This window comes from Schistocerca gregaria, chromosome 5 (genome assembly GCF_023897955.1).
Source record: "Schistocerca gregaria isolate iqSchGreg1 chromosome 5, iqSchGreg1.2, whole genome shotgun sequence".
Taxonomy (NCBI): Eukaryota; Metazoa; Arthropoda; class Insecta; order Orthoptera; family Acrididae; genus Schistocerca; species Schistocerca gregaria.
Genome location: NC_064924.1, coordinates 37,088,432 through 37,106,468, shown reverse-complemented (window position 1 = coordinate 37,106,468; position 18,037 = coordinate 37,088,432).

Genomic DNA, 18,037 nt, shown 5'->3' with positions numbered 1-18,037 from the left:
TATACATGTCAGCCAAAGATTATTGCAGCCTACTCATTGAATATCGTTTCAATAATGACATGCTACTGATCAATAGTACATCGTCTGACGTGACAGTCTTCGCCATTCCGTTCTCGCAACAACTTCGTTAGAAAGAAGCCTGCTGCCACATCTTTGCGCTGGCTTTTGTCCTCACCATGGCAACCACTAGTTCGCCTATCGACTTTTTAAAAGCTGTAGTGGAAAGAAGCTGGCTGCTTCATCTTTGGAACGGCGTTCAACTTCACCATGGCAACCAGTGGTTCCAAATAGTTCACTTACAGGCCTTGAGAGGGCAACCCATGTACTGCCAAACCGTAGTTCATTTATCCTACATATTTAAATATTTTTAACGCTTCTTAATTGACAATAGCTGTTTAATAAGCTAAGTTTACTGTGTATTTATTTTTAATTCTTGACAATGTTCTTTTAAGTAAGAAATTTTAAATTGTTATTCGACTTATAACTCATTGGCTAGTAATGTCATCATGCCATCAGAAGTGGGCGGAGCCTCCATTATATATATTAAGACGTGCACTGGTTTCTCCAGTAGTGATTCTCCAACAGAAAGAGGTTCCTACTCAATGGTAATTAATCGTTTTATAGCTTTATAACTTTATATATTTTCTTTGATGTATGTAGGTCTCTAATTAAAGCATTGTATACAACTTGTAGGTCCGAATATGACCATAGTAGAGGTTGAAACCAGTCACCTTGATAGATAAATCGTGATCAAGACGGTTTTTAATAGTAAAGATCTCATAATAGTCTGACGATATGTCACTACTTCTCTGCATACACTCCCATCTTTATGATCGAAACCCAAAATTGTTCCATCCATGTATATGCGAATGCTCTGTCTATGTATATCCATTCTCAGGTTGAGTGCTCGATGTATGTTGAAACTTGTCCATCGTCTGATGTACACTAATGTAGGGGCCTACTGTCATAGTTTTATACATATAGAATCTCTAGGAACCTTGCCTATACCTACCGACAGTCAGTTATCTTGTTTTATCAATAACAAGAAGCCACTCGTTCGTGTGATTCCAGCCACATATCTTTACAAGTTCATTCAATGACACATCAGTTCCTACATATACTTCGTAAATGTGCTTTAAATTCAGATTGTCTTGTACAGAGGCTATGATGTTTCCATTATTCTTCACCAACTGTTTTGGGATTTTGGAATATGTCTGGCTCGAATCAAATACGTCAACGCCCATGTGACAACCAAACAGAATCGGTTATTGAAAGCACACATTCGTCTCAAAGCATATTGACTGCCCATTTCAAAAAGGGTAGTTAGCTCCAGAACAAGCAACTATCTGCATAAGTTGCGAAACGCATCCTCAAATACTCTCGCTGCATCACCATTATTTGATGAAAAGTATTGTTCTTCTACGCTCTTCAACTATCTTTCCTTTCCAGTCCTCATGTAGGGCACTATGGACGCAGTCCTTGGCTGCGTGCTTACAAGTAATACATCTCATTAATTAACACATTGTGAATTTTCCCTGTCAGTTTCCAACAGGAAAACACTCAAAATAAGTAGAACACATTACAGCCTTCCACACCAACTGTTCATCATAGACCGAGAATTTCCCGCCATTTTCCAGGGGGGAGGGGGAAGGGAGAGAGTTAAGGGGGAGGGAGGGGAAAATGGAGAGGGATGAAGGGGGATGGGAGTGGGATGGGGAAAACCCTTGATGTCATCAGGTTGAGATTGTGACACTACACCAGGGCTGAGGGTGTGGGGTAGGGGATTTCACAGAGCAGGTGTTTAACTTAATTAATTAATTAATTTTATTCCAAAGTGTGATATTCTCAGTGAGATGTTGCCACATTAACACCAGGGGGCAGGGGGAGAGGGAGGGGACGGTACGCCATCTTCCATAAATCAAAAGTGGCAAAGTACTCTCTTTGCTCCACTGCGGGCTGTTTGCAGGACTTCAGATGGCCTCTTTATAACCAACGTGTGGCTATCACTGGCGACAAGGCAGAACCACCTTTCAACAGAAAACACAATACACCTCCACCAAGCCCTCCAGTGAGCTCTCGCTTGACACTACTGAAGACGCAGATGATGATGGTTGGAGGTCAGTGGAATACACGCTACAGGGAAAATAAACTGATTGTAATAGTTCACTGCGTCGCTGTGGTGCCAGCTGCTGCTCAAATTGCTGCAGCAAATTGCTGCCACAGCCATATGCCCGAACGATGGTCTTCCCTCTCGTTGGTGCCACGTGGCCCTCTGGTGGCTGATCTTCCTGCGACAGTACCATTCTCATGACCACCACCGCTGGCTACATGCCAGTCGGGTCTTCCTGCAATATCGCAGAAGGAATATCCAGTTTCGAGTAGCGCTGTTGCACGATCCCAGTCACTCTCAGGTGGTGATAATGGCCACGTTGGGCCTTAAACGCATACTCGACGAACACCAACTCACCACGTCTAATATCAAAGCTAACTAATGCTTACGGCTGGTAGTGGTATAAAGGGACGACACTGGCACATATATTACAGGAGTCCACAAAATGTGGCATACCTAGTTCCAACCACAGGAAACTATAAATCGAAAAGCCTTCGAAAATTTCATTAACAGGTCGTCTGATTTAAATGTCGGTATAACCATTGAGATGCATGAACAGCAAGCGGCGTCTGTACCGAGCCTCGAAAGCTACGAAGATCTGATAGCCGTGTGTGAGGTGTGACTCCAACTCAAACAAGTTGCACCGACACTGAGACGTGAATCAAGAAAGTATTAAACGTGAACCAGAGTGACTACCGAAATCATAGTGCAAGTGTGAATTTCCTCCACACGAGTCAGCCCCAGCCGACCACCCCACCCTCCAGCAGCTCGGGGCACGTGATACAGAGGCGCTACGCGGTCGACCGCGGGACCAGCCTGCACTCTGCGAGCCCCACGGCACACCGGCAGCCGTGACCTGGCGCCATTCGTCTAATGACGCACCACCCTTCACTGTTCCTTCCTTGTGACACTTTTTACTCGCCTCTCATTTCCTCCCAGAAAGGAGAAGACGCCCCCTTGTAGGGCTGAATGCTCCTGAGATTATGTTATTGTAATTCTATTTCTTAGGCAAAGTAAATATTTGTGAAAGAAATAATGCGAAGTAACTTTTTCCATTTCTTACTTAGTCGTATTGAGAGGTTTGCAGCCCGCGGTACTATCAAGTCTGCACACCACTACTCACAATTCAGCACTGCCCTCATATGGTCGGTTGGCTGACAATGGGACAGTGCGAACCTCCCCAAGCCGATTTGATTCACGTTGGCGGGGTGTGTAGGACGCACGACTCTCTGCTGTTCTCGAGGAAATCAACTCTGAAAACTTTATGTGCGCATATACACTGATGAGCCAAAACATTATGACCGTCTGCGTAATAGCTCGTTTGTCTGTCTCTGAAGCCTAATATATCACTGATTCTGCGTATCAGGGATCAGACAGGTTGTTGGCGGGTTAGTGGAAGTATGTGGCATTGGATGTCTACCCATAGGTCAGCTGGCTGCTGATTTGAGTACGTGGTAGGGCTGCCTAATAGCGGCCCAGATGGGTTCCATACGCTTTCAGTCAGGGGAATTCGGTCGCCGAGACATCAACGCGAGTTCACTATAATGCTTCTCATACCACTGTAGCAAGGTTCTGGGTCCAAGACACCACCAGTTATAGAGCTGAAAGGTGACATCGCCGTCGGGGGAGACATCAAGCATGAAGGGATCCAAGTGGTTTGCAGCTGTCAGCATGACTTTTATTACTGCTACAGGTCCTATGCAAGTGCAAGAGAATGCCTAGTACAGTATAACACTGCCTCCGTCAGCCTGCGTCCGTGGTGCGGTGCACGTCTCGAGTCGTCGTTCAACTCGATGACAACGTTTGTGGAGACGACCATTGACATAGTGCCGAAAAATGTGATTCACTCGCAGAGCCTACACGTTTCCACCAATCGACGTTCGAATCCCGATGGTCCTGTGTTCAGTGCATTCGTAATTGACGATGTCGTCGGGTCAACACGAAAACACGTACGAGTGGTCTGCTGCGGAACTCCACGTTCAACAGTGCACGATGAACGGTGTGCTCCGAAACACTTGTGGGTGTATCAGCAGTGTGCCATCTCGGCATAGATGGGCAGTGGCCATAATATTTAGGAGCGTCACTGTACATTTTGTAGTGTCGCTCGTACGCAGGGAGTGAGGAAGCGTTTGGTTTCTTAAGCACGAGGTTTCCTGTGTTGAATCTCTATGCCGGTACTAGTTTTTGTGAGCTATCGGTAGTAATATTCGGTGATGTGCTTGGATATGAGTGGTACGCCGCGAAAACGTGTGACGATACAGAACCGTTTTTGAATGTAAACCAAGTTTGTTTTGCGACAGACACGTTGAAAAGAACCATGCACATGGAAGAATTCACCGTTCTTTAGATCTAGTGTAGACAGAAGTAATTATATTTTTCCATGTTTCTACGATCAGTATCACCCTGAGTCATGTTGTGCTTCGTAAGATACATAATATACATGCCACAAATGTACGTCGAATAATATAAGTAAAATGACTACACTGGTTTGATTTAAAGTTCTCGTATTTCGTTATTTATTTTTTAATTTGAAATCGCCTTAAGAAAAATGATAAAGATTAAGAAAACTGTAAATGAATAATTGAATATTGATAATTTGCACAACCATAATAAACCTGGTGTTACAACTAAGTGAGAATAAAATGGAGGGCACCGACGATGAGATTACATGCACAAACGCAGCGCCCACGAAACGAGCAGCGATCACTCGCCTCGCTGCCATTTCCTTGAACATCCGGCACAACGTGAACTCAGAGAAGACCTCCCGGATGCCTTATAGACCGCCTCAGAAGGTAACTAAGATGCCTGTAGTCGATGGTAGACGTAGAAATGCATGTCCAATCTAATGCTGCGGCCACCGTTACGCGAAAATCATGGAGTTGCAAGGGCAAATAACATATTCCATGTCGCAATGTAACAGTCAAACGTGCAATCCCATGATTGCAGGGACTGCTAGACACACAGTACCAGCTTCCCAGTATTTTCAAACGAAACGCGTGTAGTGTCAAGTGATAGGCTTTACGATGGGAAAAAGTTTGCACAGGGACTGAACTGGTCTTATGCCGGTAGGGTATATGGTGATCAGTAATAGCGTGCTCGATTCCAGCGTCATCTTTTTTATTAGACTAAGCAAAGTTCTGGAGAAAGCCTCCACTCAAAAATATATAATTCGTATGAAGTTAGAAATGTCGAAATAAATATCATAGATAAAATACTTGCATAAGGTATGCGTCTATCGTTCGGTTATTTCCTGTGTTCAGTTACGGCTGGACTGGGCTGTAAGGCTGACCTGATTTTCACACCGTTTGTTTGCTTCACCATTTCGTGGCAGCTGCTGTCCACGGTATCTGTCCTCACATATCCCGTAAATATCACCGTTCCATAATTGCAGTACCAGATCGGATGCGTTCAGAATCTTGACTGTAACACTACATCTCTATCCATCTCTTTCTCCATTTGAGCCGTACGAGTGCCCTGTAACCTGCGTCTCATGCAAAGCTATTCTGATTTCAAGAAGAGATTAAAGTATTGGCATCGGCATACCTTCCACCTGTGCATATCCCACCTTTTCAATCTGTCCAACAGGAAAGTAGTACCGCTGTCTCATTGTAAACTACCCGTGCTATTGTCACCTCTTTCTGTTGTCTTCTTTCCGTCTCATACGCTAATCCTACCCTATTATTGCTTGCTTTTCTTCTGACTGGCCACCATATTCTGCATCTACATCTATTTTTGTACTACTAACTGAGCCATCCAACCCTGTTCCACTCGCGAATAGCGTTCAAAATGGTTCAAATTGCTCTGAGCACTATGGGACTTAACTTCTGAGGCCATCAGCCACCTAGAACTTAGAACTACTTAAACCTAACTAACCTAAGGACATCACACACATCCATGCCCGAGGCAGGATTAGAACCTGCAACCGTAGCAGTCCCGCGGTCCAGGACTGAAGCGTCTAGAACCTCTCAGCCTGTGAGGCCGGCGCCAATAGCGTGTGGGAAGAATTATTTTCGGTAAGCCTCTGTATTGCTGTAATTTCTTGAATTTTCTCATCGTGGTCATTACGCTAGATGTATATGTGTGGAGGTAATATGTTGTCCGACTCTTCCCGGAAACTTAACCTCTCCGTGATGCACAACGCCTCTCTTGTAAGGTCTGCCAATGGAGATTGTCGAGCGTCTCCGAAATGCTCTCGCGCCGGCTAAACGATCCCGTGCAGCCCTACGTTGGATCTCTCCCATCTTTTCTGTCAGTCCCACTTGGTAGGGATCCCAGCTAGTCGAATAATACTCAAGAATCGGTCGAACAAGCGCCTTATACGCCACTTCCTTCATGGATGACCTACATTTGCGTCAGATTCTTCCTATGGATCTGAGTCTGCCATCTGACTTTTCTACTATTTGTTTGATGTGGTCATTCCACTTAAGGTCGCTCTGGATAGCTAATCCTGGGTATTTTACGACAGATGCTGCTTTCAGTTGTTTGTGATCAATAGTGTAACTGTACAGCAGTGGATTTCTTTTCCTATGTACGCGCAATACATTACATTTATTTATGTTCAGAGTCAACTGCCAGAGCCGGCACCATTCGTCATTTCTCTGGAGGTCATTCTGGCGCTACTACTTTGCCACAGACAACCGCATCATTTGCGAACAGCCTTCAAGAGTTCCCGACGCTTTCTACTGGATTATTTACATACAATGTACTCATCAACGATCCTATCACACTTCCCTGCGGTAGTCTGAAAATCACCTTTACATCTGTCGTTTCTGTTCAGTTAAGAGAGACGTGTTGAGCTCTATCTGGAAGGAAGTCTTGAATCCAGTAGCAAATCTGCTCCGGTTCTGGATAAGCTCGTAGTTTTTTCACTTAACGGCAGTGCGGGACTGTATCAAGTGCGTTCCTGCACTCACAGAACGCGGCATCAACCTGAGCGCCGTTGTCTACGGCGATGTGGATCTCATGGAGGAACAAAGCGAGCTGACTTTCGCACGATCTCCTTATTGATTTTTGCTAAAGGAGATTTTCATTCTCTAAATACGTCGTAATTCTTCAGCATAAAATATGTTCCATAATTCTATAACAGATAGATGTGAACAATATAGATCTATAATAGTGTGCGTCTTTCCTACGGCCCTGCTTAAAAATTGGAACCACCTGCGCTTTCTTCCAGTCGCTGGGACCCTCTGTTGCTCAAGCCAACTCCGTAGTGGTTTCTTCTTCATTGACGCCGTATATTTCTGTTAGATGTCATTCTTCCCATTTGAAAAGAACGTAAAGAGGGAAATGCATAACACGTTGTTGATAAGACTAATATTTATTAACTCCATAAATTCATTGCTATATCTTATTATGATTACCGTTACTAATAGTATTGTAATACAAAACTTCCTGGCAGATTAAAACTGTGTACCAGACCGAGACATGAACTCGGACCTTTGCCTTTCGCGGGCAAGTGCTCTACCAACTGAGCTACCCAAGCACGACTCACGCCCCTTCCTCACAGCATTACTTCTGCCAGTACCTCGTCTCCTACCTTCCAAACTTTAAAGAGTGCTGTAGAACAGGCATGGGCGAACGAACGGTTGTTTAGGAAGCGCAACATTGCTGGGGACATTTTGAAAGTTGCGACAGCAAGTGAATCCCTTTTGTCTGTAACTGCCGATGACTAGGAAGGGTACTGCAGGAAGGTCCAACAACTAGAAGAAGAATATTGGAGGCGTGATGGTGTAGCAATAGACGATATCATTATTAACACTGCCGAAACGGACAGTAGCGACGAACATGAAGCACACACAGAAGAGGAGTACAATGAAAGTGATTCTGAGTGATGTATTTGAGGGTACAATACAGCGTAACAATTGTCAATAAATTTTTCCAAATTTAATCCTTCTCTTTTTATCGCCACAACGTAAGTTTTTCTACTAGTTCCGTATAATGCCAAATTGCCCAAAAGAACTATTACGAAATTAGTAGCAATAGGCAGTATCATTCAATATGAAACTTTCGATTTCAGTTCATAGTGGCCAACCGTCGAAATTACAATATTGGGTTTTACACACAAATAATTTCACGTATCTTTCAATCTTTTATTATGCCGCTGTACGCTTCTGCACTAGTATATGCGCAACATTAACAGTTGCTGCTGCGGCTAATAGATGGCATTGTGTATACCGCTTGGAGCACAACTTTTATGTGGACGCCAGAGTGTTGCCAGCACTGCGTAACGTTAGCGCGACTTATTACCCCGCCAATATGCTGTGTACCAGTGGGCGGAGCTTACCTCCTCTATACCCTGCACCCCCCCCCCCCCCTCTCAGAATTAGCTCTTCTCTTTGTGAACAACCAGTAGATGCATTGTCAGTCTGCTCTTTGAAAGCATGCACGCACAGCAAATATTTCAGAGCCACGCAAAAGTCGTACCTAGTTAAGACAAGTACTGCGGTAGACAGAAAATAATAGAGTTGCCTCTCTGCTGCCATCATTACATAATTAAAAGCAAAATGAAGGTGTATGAATTACCAGAACCAACAAGAGTCTCGTAGTGAAGGATATTTTAGGTTCACAAATTATGGAAAAGTACAGCGATGGTGGAGCTTACGGAAGTGGTCCTTCATGTACTAGACGAAGGCAATTGCATAATGCACACATTTTTCGAAGAACCCACGGTCTACACTGAAGCACGAAAGACTACCGGGGGAACAAGAATCATTGGGAATAAAAGGAATACAAAATTACTGGCTGTCATCGTGTCTGGCAACTAAGATGTAGAGACCCAAGTTAGTTAACAGGCCGCATAAAGTGAAATATTTAGTAGATCAATTTGCAGATTCAAAGTAGATAAATATACGTGTTCTTTAATGTAACGAGTATTGTCATTGATATTGCTTTTAAAAAAACGTTAGGGATGGGGAGAGTTGTTTTCGAAAGTGACAGCTGCAATGTGATTGTGGCCGCAGTATTAAATATCCGCACCAGAATGACGGCATCATTAAAACCAATGCACGAGATGGGGCACACAAAACAAAGAGGAAAATCTGCTGGGAGCCAGCTTGTGCTTATGACTTTGGTGTATTTTACGTGCTATGCACATTGCAAACTATGTTTTTATCCTCATGTGGGCTTTCTTTAACTGTTTCTCCCAATGAAAGTCTCTGTGTAAGCGTATATTTTTTTACCCCCATCGTCTCCCCTTATTATGTTCATGTGTTTCCCTAGGTATCGCTTTTGTATATGTTTGGTTTCAACTTTTTTGATCATTGTGTTGTCTCTCGGCTGAAGGGGAACGTAAAGAAAAGAAGCAGCATGAATCACAGTTGGAGAAGGAAAACTAATAACACAGCACTCAGAAGTATACTCGCTTTGCTAATACAGTCATAACCATATGCGTAATGCGTGTGATCGTTTCATCGATAGCGGGATAAACAAACGTTTTTAGGGATTAATGGTGGCGACTGTATGAAGTGGGATGAGTACACTGGTACTAGCAAACAGAAAGTCTTCACAAAATTGTGACCTTAGAGGTCACCATCAACCTCTTCCAGCGAATGCCTCACAGTTAGGTACTGCTCCTGTAATAAAGTAATAATTTGACAATCACATGCACAAAATATTGGCCACAATATTGGAATCACAGTTCTGAGCCACACAAATGATAACTAAAAACAATAAATAAGCTCACTGTAAAAATCTTTTCAAAAAGATAGCGATTCTAGCTGCGCAATCTGAATACATATACCAATTCTAATCCATGATGCACATTAAACATAACTCATTACCACACAGCAGCGCTCTTCATCGTCTTGGAACAAAGGCCAGACGTAAGATATATGTACCGAAAGAAACTAAATGGAATATTTACTACAGTTTTCGTAGCAGAGAATCGAATTATACGATATATTTCTCAAAGAAATGGCTGAGGTAAACAAAACAAAGACATTTAATAAGGCGGTAAGGCATACACCTCAAGTAATACGTACTATACAGTAAAAAATTACTTAAATAACACAAACTGGTGGTTGGTATTCATGCTGGGATTATCGAAAAAAATTAATCTTCCCTCTCTTTATACTATATACTTTCAGAGTACGATGCATTTATGGTTGGGTAGATAACTAACTTACACAATCAATTTCTGTCTCCTAATGCCATTCGTATCCTCTGGTGACACTGGTATTATACGTCAGAAACGTTAGTGGCAACGTTGCTGTGGCAGATCATAATTCTACTCGTGTCACTAGCAACCGAAAGTGCCTTGCGTGCTGCATTGTGCCCTTCTCAGGGGGAGGGGGTGGGTGGCATAATGAGGTGGTGTTGCAGCGCCTCTTCCTGTGCGAACGGTCGTGGGGCAGGCAGCCTCTCGTGACGTTACGAAACACCAAGGGCTATGCGCTCGTGAAGGTGGAAGTATCCTTCGCTGAGGAGACTTCCTGAATGCATCGGAACCCTGTTATATGCGCTCGCCAAGGGTACGTATTGCGGCTTTTAAAGTGTATAAATTTGCACGTTGCTTTTTATGTAAGACAGATTCAAAACTGGAGGAAGCAGGAAATGTAACGAATGACGCTTTGATTTTTATAAACGTAAATGAATACGTCGTATTAAGGTTGTATGTCCTCCTTGAACTTCTCGAAATAAATTCTCTTTATTTTGGTGGAGTGTGAAGTTTAAATGATAGATGATAACTGAAGCTTACGACAGCTTTCTCATCAGACGCTAAGTGTAAGATCTGCAACTGTGGTGGCAACCTGCGAGCTGCGTAACTCGTCGTCCACTCTAGCCCTGTGTACCGCAGGTCCGCTCCATGACATATCTATCGAATTTCACTATAAGTCTTCTGAATAATTATTCCCTGTAACAGCTGAAATATTAAGGAACGAAAAGAAACAGATGCTCAGACATCAATAGAATGTGAACCTAGAGTGTTCCTCCTTTTATATGAGGAAAAAATCGTGTCTGTCATGGACGGAGGTCGTTGAGACTATATTGTAGGGAAACACGTTTTACCCCATGGAAGAAGAAAGGCTGGCGCTACGGGGTGCCGACTTGTTTGGTGGCCAGCAGGGTGAGTGCAGCTGCTTCCATCCCTCCGCCTCGTGCTTCCAAGTCATCTCTGGTAGTTTGTTTCATCTATTGGCCTTTAATGACGTCACGCCAACATAAATCGGTTTCCTGTCCCATATCAAATACTGGCATGCCACCGGTTATGACAGTTTTGTTCTGGCAAATCCAACAGATCAAATTGGCGACAATTTTCGATATCGTACATGGCGATAACTAAAAAACTATGAAGCTTCTTAATCTCTTCTTTATCCAGACATATTTCAACGAGCTCTGGAGCTGAGAGAGACACAAAATCGTTTAGAGATATACAAGCACGAAATTTAAGAATACAACATGAAATTGATGGAAACTAAAAATAATTTTTGGAAAAACAGAATTAATAATTAAATGGCCATAACTTCCTAGAGTGTAAGACAATGACAAGTAAATGAAGGCACCTACACTGCAGTTAGCTCTGAGAACAGACAGCGTAGGGATTACCGAGACTGGCAAGAGTCCGCTCATCTACTGATGAAAACCTTATGACCGAACGACACGGCAGATGATGGGAGTGATAATGACCCGACAGACAATGAAGATGACAATGGAAAGGAACTTCGGGTGCAGGTGAGTGGTGATTACAACAACCACGCTACAGAAAACGTAAGTGTAGACAAGGCATCTGAAAAGAAGGAAATCTTCGTTACCTGACAGTATCTCGACGGAGGAGCTTCACGTGTTGGAAGGTAAGACTCCTTTGAACAAGCATAATCGTCATCACAGTAAACCGTAGACGTTATCTTTCTTAAGAAGGGGGAAGAAAGAAATTGCGTCATACCAAAGACAAGTCGGCCTACTTTTCTTGTGAACTACTTGACAAGGGCCACGAACAGTAGTCATTACACGCTCAGCAAAGCACATTGGACCGCGGACGCCATACATCGGGCGGTCGTCCTCATTCGGCCAGGTGTGTAACGAGACCGGCGCCAGGGGCCGACGCGGCGGGTGCGGGGGTGTGGCCGGCTGCCTGCGGTGGCGCAGCTGCCCCCGGCCTTGTGCCCTGTGCCCGCAGCCGGAATCGGCTGTCAGCGTGCAGGAGGCCACTGCCAGGGTCCGTCCTTAGGGTCGACTTTGAGGGCCTCTACTCTCAGGCAAAAGGTTAGCAACACTGACTGGACAAAATGTCGGCTACAGCTGTGCGGCGCATGCAGCCAATGTATTAGTAATTGCGTCTGGGAAAATTAGGACCCAGATTTAGGAAAGAAGAACAACAATAATGAAAATTTTTCTGATTAGTGTCAGCTAAATAAACTAAGAGGACCTACACAAATAAGTTATTCATATGCTGTTAGAAAACGCACAACTCTCACCAAAAAAAATCCTTAGATACTTGTAAGGAACCAGTACATTGAGTACTTGCCGAGTTGATACCTACGGAACATTCTTCGGTGAAGGCACATTTTTCCAACCAGTACAAAACAAGCCAGTAATAAAACAGCCACAACATCTTTTAGCGGATATTTTATGCGATATGAAGCGTATGGGCTCATAAAGTAAGGACAAAACTGGGCCAGGCAATACGACGGCCAAGGAGAATCATAATGATAAAGTTGACTGCTACACATTGATCTGGCAAACGGAACAATACATACGCTACAGAAATGTGACATATTGTCTAACGGAAAGGGTCACAGAGCTATTGTAGGAGAATACGAAGACAGAAAATTGTCCTGTTCTTGTTGCTGGGGCCTACAGATGTCGCCTCGGTCTCATCATTCTTCTTCATCGTCTTTTGTTCCTCTTCTCTCCGTCGTCTCTCTGATACCCCTCAACCGCCCTTTCCGTGCTCCTCGTCTCCTTCTCCCATTGCCATGCAAGTGCTCCGTATGGCCACCGGTCTTTTTCTAATCTTTTAACATGCTCTAACCATCTACCTGTCTTTCTTCTAATCGGTCCGTAATACTATATCTCGTCTACGTCATTCCCCTCATTTCTTACGTACTCAAGCCAGGAAACTCTATATACGCTTTTCAGGCGGTTTATTTCTAGAACTCTTGGTCTCTTTTGTTTCTTTCTACGTGTTCCCAACATTCACTGCCATGACTTCTTATTCCTTCCACCCTGGACTTGTTTAATCCCAATTTAACCGTTAAAGTCATATATCAGGACCAAACTAGAGAACTAAGGCCTCTCTAGAAATTTCCTTCCCTTCATTAATTCCGTCGACTTGTACAGCTTTATGATAGTCCATATCTAAATTTTTGGAGATTTTCCTGACCACTGCAACTCGAACAGTAGTTTTATGGGACTTTTTCACACACTTTCTCATGATCTATGAGGATCAAATGATTTCCTCTATTCCTTTCCAATCTATCTGCCATGATCTTTCTTAGAGCAAATATTTCATTTATAATCTTCGTAACTGTAGACTTTAAAATCCTCCCGTAGAGCCTGCTAACTGAACTTCTGTCACATATACCACGTCAATTACTACACAATTTCTTGATTCTTTTTAATGAATGGCTTTACATACGTTGTTCCACTCTGCTGAAATTTCCTCCACATAATGTACACATTTATTAAGAAAATTGTTTAAATATTGATAGAGAACGGTTGGACCCCACAGAAAAATAATCATGGTAAGCTTTTAACAAATTCTATTAGATATGCAATAATAGTGGATGTTGAAAAAAATATTAATGATTGAGAAAAGGGATAATGGCATAGCTTAAAAATTTCATTAATAAAGATTTCATTTATAGTCTTTTCAACTGTTGACTTTAAAATCCTCCCTTACACCCTCCTACTTGAACTTCTGGTTCTTACCCACATCAATTACTACATAATTTCTTGATTTTTAATGAGAATTCCTCCACATAACGCACATATTTATTAAATGACTTGTTTACATATTGATAGGGAATACTCGGACTGTACCTTAGTAATTGTATTAGCCATTTCCAGGCCCTGGTGATTTCCCAGGTTTGATTTCTGTAGCAGTCTTCAATATCTGTTTTTTTGTTATTTTCTGCACCTCCTGGTTCTCTCATATCTGACACTTTTTCCCCTGGTTCCTTGTCCTTTCATCTGTTAGTACGCACTTAAATTGCTTCTCCCACTCTCCCAGACTGACAATCAGCATCTTTTCTCTTACGTTGCTTCTTACCTTAGTCCTGCAACCATTTTGTATGCTACTGTATTTTTTGTGTCCCTCCATGCATCGATCGACTTCGTCGAATTTATCCACCCAGATTTAAGTTTTCCTTTTACAAGTGCCCATTTTTACTTCTCTATTCATTAAAACATACAAGACTCTATCGTGTCCGTCTCTTGCTCTCAAGCACTTGTTTTACATCTCTTTTAGGTTCACCTTTTCCTCTCTACTCTGTGTTACCCATTGTAGGGCCCACCTTCCTTCTTCTTCTTCTTGCTAACAGACTGCTTCAAATGTTGCTTTGTTTATGCTGGGACTGGTATGAGTGGCATGGGCTGTCAGTGGACATACACATTTTACCATTTATTTTCTAACCACATAAAATCTCAGTTTTAAAAATTTCAGAAAAAGTTGTTTAAATTTTAAATTAATCAAAAGGGTAGCCATACAACAACATTAATACATCAACAAGATACGGTTCCTCAGTAGATGCCAAATGCAAGAGGCAACAGCAACTTATTTACATTGACAATTATTGCACAAATCCAAACAATAAGAGCAGTAATAATCAGAAGTATTAAAATCAGGTACTGAAATTGGACTACTTAAAAAATAGATGTAAGCCAAACACATGTCCAATGTATAAAATATGCGATACACAGTAATAATTAAAATAAGGACGCAAGGGAATTGATGACAATAGCTGCTGTGTCCACTGATTTGGTCAATGGGAAAAGTTCAAAATTCATGCTGGACTGAGATTCGAATCCGGGCCTCTGGCTTACTTTCTTTTCTTTCTTTTTTGTCACGAGAGCTTTAAGGGAACAGGTAGTGCATTGGTGCATTTTGTATAATGCGTGATATACTGCTCATTTAAACAATTTGTATTGCCACTGCTTGAACAGTAGATAGTAGCTTATTCCATTGTGTTCACCTTGAGGTCCATAGTCCGGCTGACTTAGTTTACAACACCACCACCATCACCAGAGTGCACTGTGGGCCCCATCCACTCCCCCTTCCCTCCTGACACACAGTCCAAGATGGTTTCCTGGGAAAATTAAAGAAAATTCAAATTTAATGACCGGAATATCAAACTTTGTATGCTCATCTTGAGGTCCAAAGACCAACTGGCCTAGTTCACACCACCACCACCACCACCACCACCACCACCACCACCACCACCGCCACCACCGACATCACCACCACCACTACCACCACCACCACTACCACCACCTTCACTGGTTGCTAATGCCTCATGTTCCATGCTCCACTGTGCTGTATATTTGGAAATTAAGGGGAAAGATATTAGTTTGTGCTGGGTCTGTGGATAGGACGAATGTATTTTGTATGCAGCACAGCAAATAGTTTATTTAAAAAACTTGAGCTGCAGTTGATCAAGTACTACACAGAAGCCCCACCCTGTTTCCTCAGTAGCTGCTGGAAGTGGAGATGATATTTTCACTATTAGTCTAGTACCGAGTGGTTCTAGTCAGTCTAGCCAATAGCCCCCTATGGCAAACAATGATAGTACAACAAGCAATCAGCGAAGCAAATAGGAATAGCCTCATGCCAATCTACAAGTGAACAGCTCCTGCTGGAAGGAACATAAGGATATATGACAGTAATATCACAAGAGCAGCCCACTGCAATTTTTTCTCCCTTATTGTTATTTCATACACCTGCCCGATGCGGGCAGGAGTGGGCTAGCAGCGGCACAGTTCGCCGCTCTACAGCCAAGAGACTACATAAAACAATCACAGGAGAACAGTAAATACATAAAATATGGAGATAAAAGATGAAGTTTACCCGTGAAAACGGGAAACAATGGGAGTTAACATATAGAAAAACAGGGGTAGTCTCGTGAGGTACGTTTACATAAAATAAACATATAATTAAAATGACATCCAATGAAGACATAGCGCGTAAACAAAGGCGTCACACAGAACACAATTAACAATGGACTTCGCAATAATGAGAAACACATGGGACGACGGCACTGAACATACACTGCACTTATGTTATATACATGGCGAGCAACTGATTGAAATGCAACAGAGAATAACAATATTAATGTGCTAATAGTAAACTGCAGGAGCGTCTATAGAAAGGTCCCAGAACTGCTCTCATTAATAAACGGTCACAACGCCCATATAGTACTAGGGACAGAAAGTTGGCTGAAACCACATGTAAACAGTAATGAAATCCTAAACTCAGATTGGAATGTATGCCGCAGAGACAGGCTGGACAGTGAAGGGGGAGGCGTGTTTATAGCGATAAGAAGTGCAATAGTATCGAAGGAAATTGACGGTGATTCGAATTGTGAAATGATTTGGGTGAAGGTCACGGTTAAAGCAGGCTCAGACATGGTAATTGGATGTCTCTATAGGCCCCCGGGCTCAGCAGCTGTTGTGGCTCAGCACCTGAAGAATAATTTGGAAAATATTTCGAGTAGATTTCCCCAGTTATAGTTCTGGGTGGAGATTTTAATTTGCCGGATATAGACTGGGAGACTCAAACGTTCATAACGGGTGGCAGGGACAAAGAATCCAGTGAAATATTTTTAAGTGCTTTATCTGAAAACCACCTTGAGCAGTTAAATAGAGAACCGACTCGTGGCGATAACATATTAAACCTTCTGGTGACAAACAGACCCGAACTATTTGAATCAGTTAATGCCTAACAGGGAATCAGCGATCATAAAGCGGTTACGGCATCGATGATTTCAGCCGTAAATAGAAATATTAAAAAAGGTAGGAAGATTTTTCTGTTTAGCAAAAGTGACAAAAAGCAGATTACAGAGTACCTGACGGCTCATCACAAAAGTTTTGTCTCAAGTACAGATAGTGTTGAGGATCAGTGGATGAAGTTCAAAACCATCATACAATATGCGTTAGATGAGTATGTGCCAAGCAAGATCGTAAGAGATGGGAAAGAGCCACCGTGGTACAACAACCGAGTTAGAAAACTGCTGCGGAAGCAAAGGGAACTTCACAGCAAACATAAACATAGCCAAAGCCTTGCAGACAAACAAAAATTACGCGAAGCGAAATGTAGTGTGAGGAGGGCTATGCAAGAGGCTTTCAATGAATTCGAAAGTAATGTTCTATGTAATGACTTGGCAGAAAATCCTAAGAAATTTTGGTCCTATGTCAAAGCGGTAGGTGGATCAAAACAAAATGTCCAGACACTCTGTGACCAAAATGGTACTGAAACAGAGGATGACAGACTAAAGGCCGAAATACTAAATGTCTTCTTCCAAAGCTGTTTCACAGAGGAAGACTGCACTGTGCTTCCTTCTCTAGATTGTCGCACAGTTGACAAAATGGTATATATCGAAATAGACGACAGAGGATAGAGAAACAATTAAAATCACTCAAAAGAGGAAAGGCCGCTGGTCCTGATGGGATACCAGTTCGATTTTACACAGAGTACGCGAAGGAACTTGCCCCCCTTCTTGCAGCAGTGTACCCTAGGTCTCTAGAAGAGCGAAGCGTTCCAAAGGATTGGAGAAGGGCACAGGTCATCCCGTTTTCAGGAAGGGACGTCGAACAGATGTGCAGAACTATAGACCTATATCTCTAACGTCGATCAGTTGTAGAATTTTGGAACACGTATAATTTTCGAGTATAATGTCTTTTCTGGAGACTAGAAATCTACTCTGTAGGAATCAGCATGGGTTTCGAAAAAGACGGTCGTGTGAAACCCAGCTCGCGCTATTCGTCCACGAGACT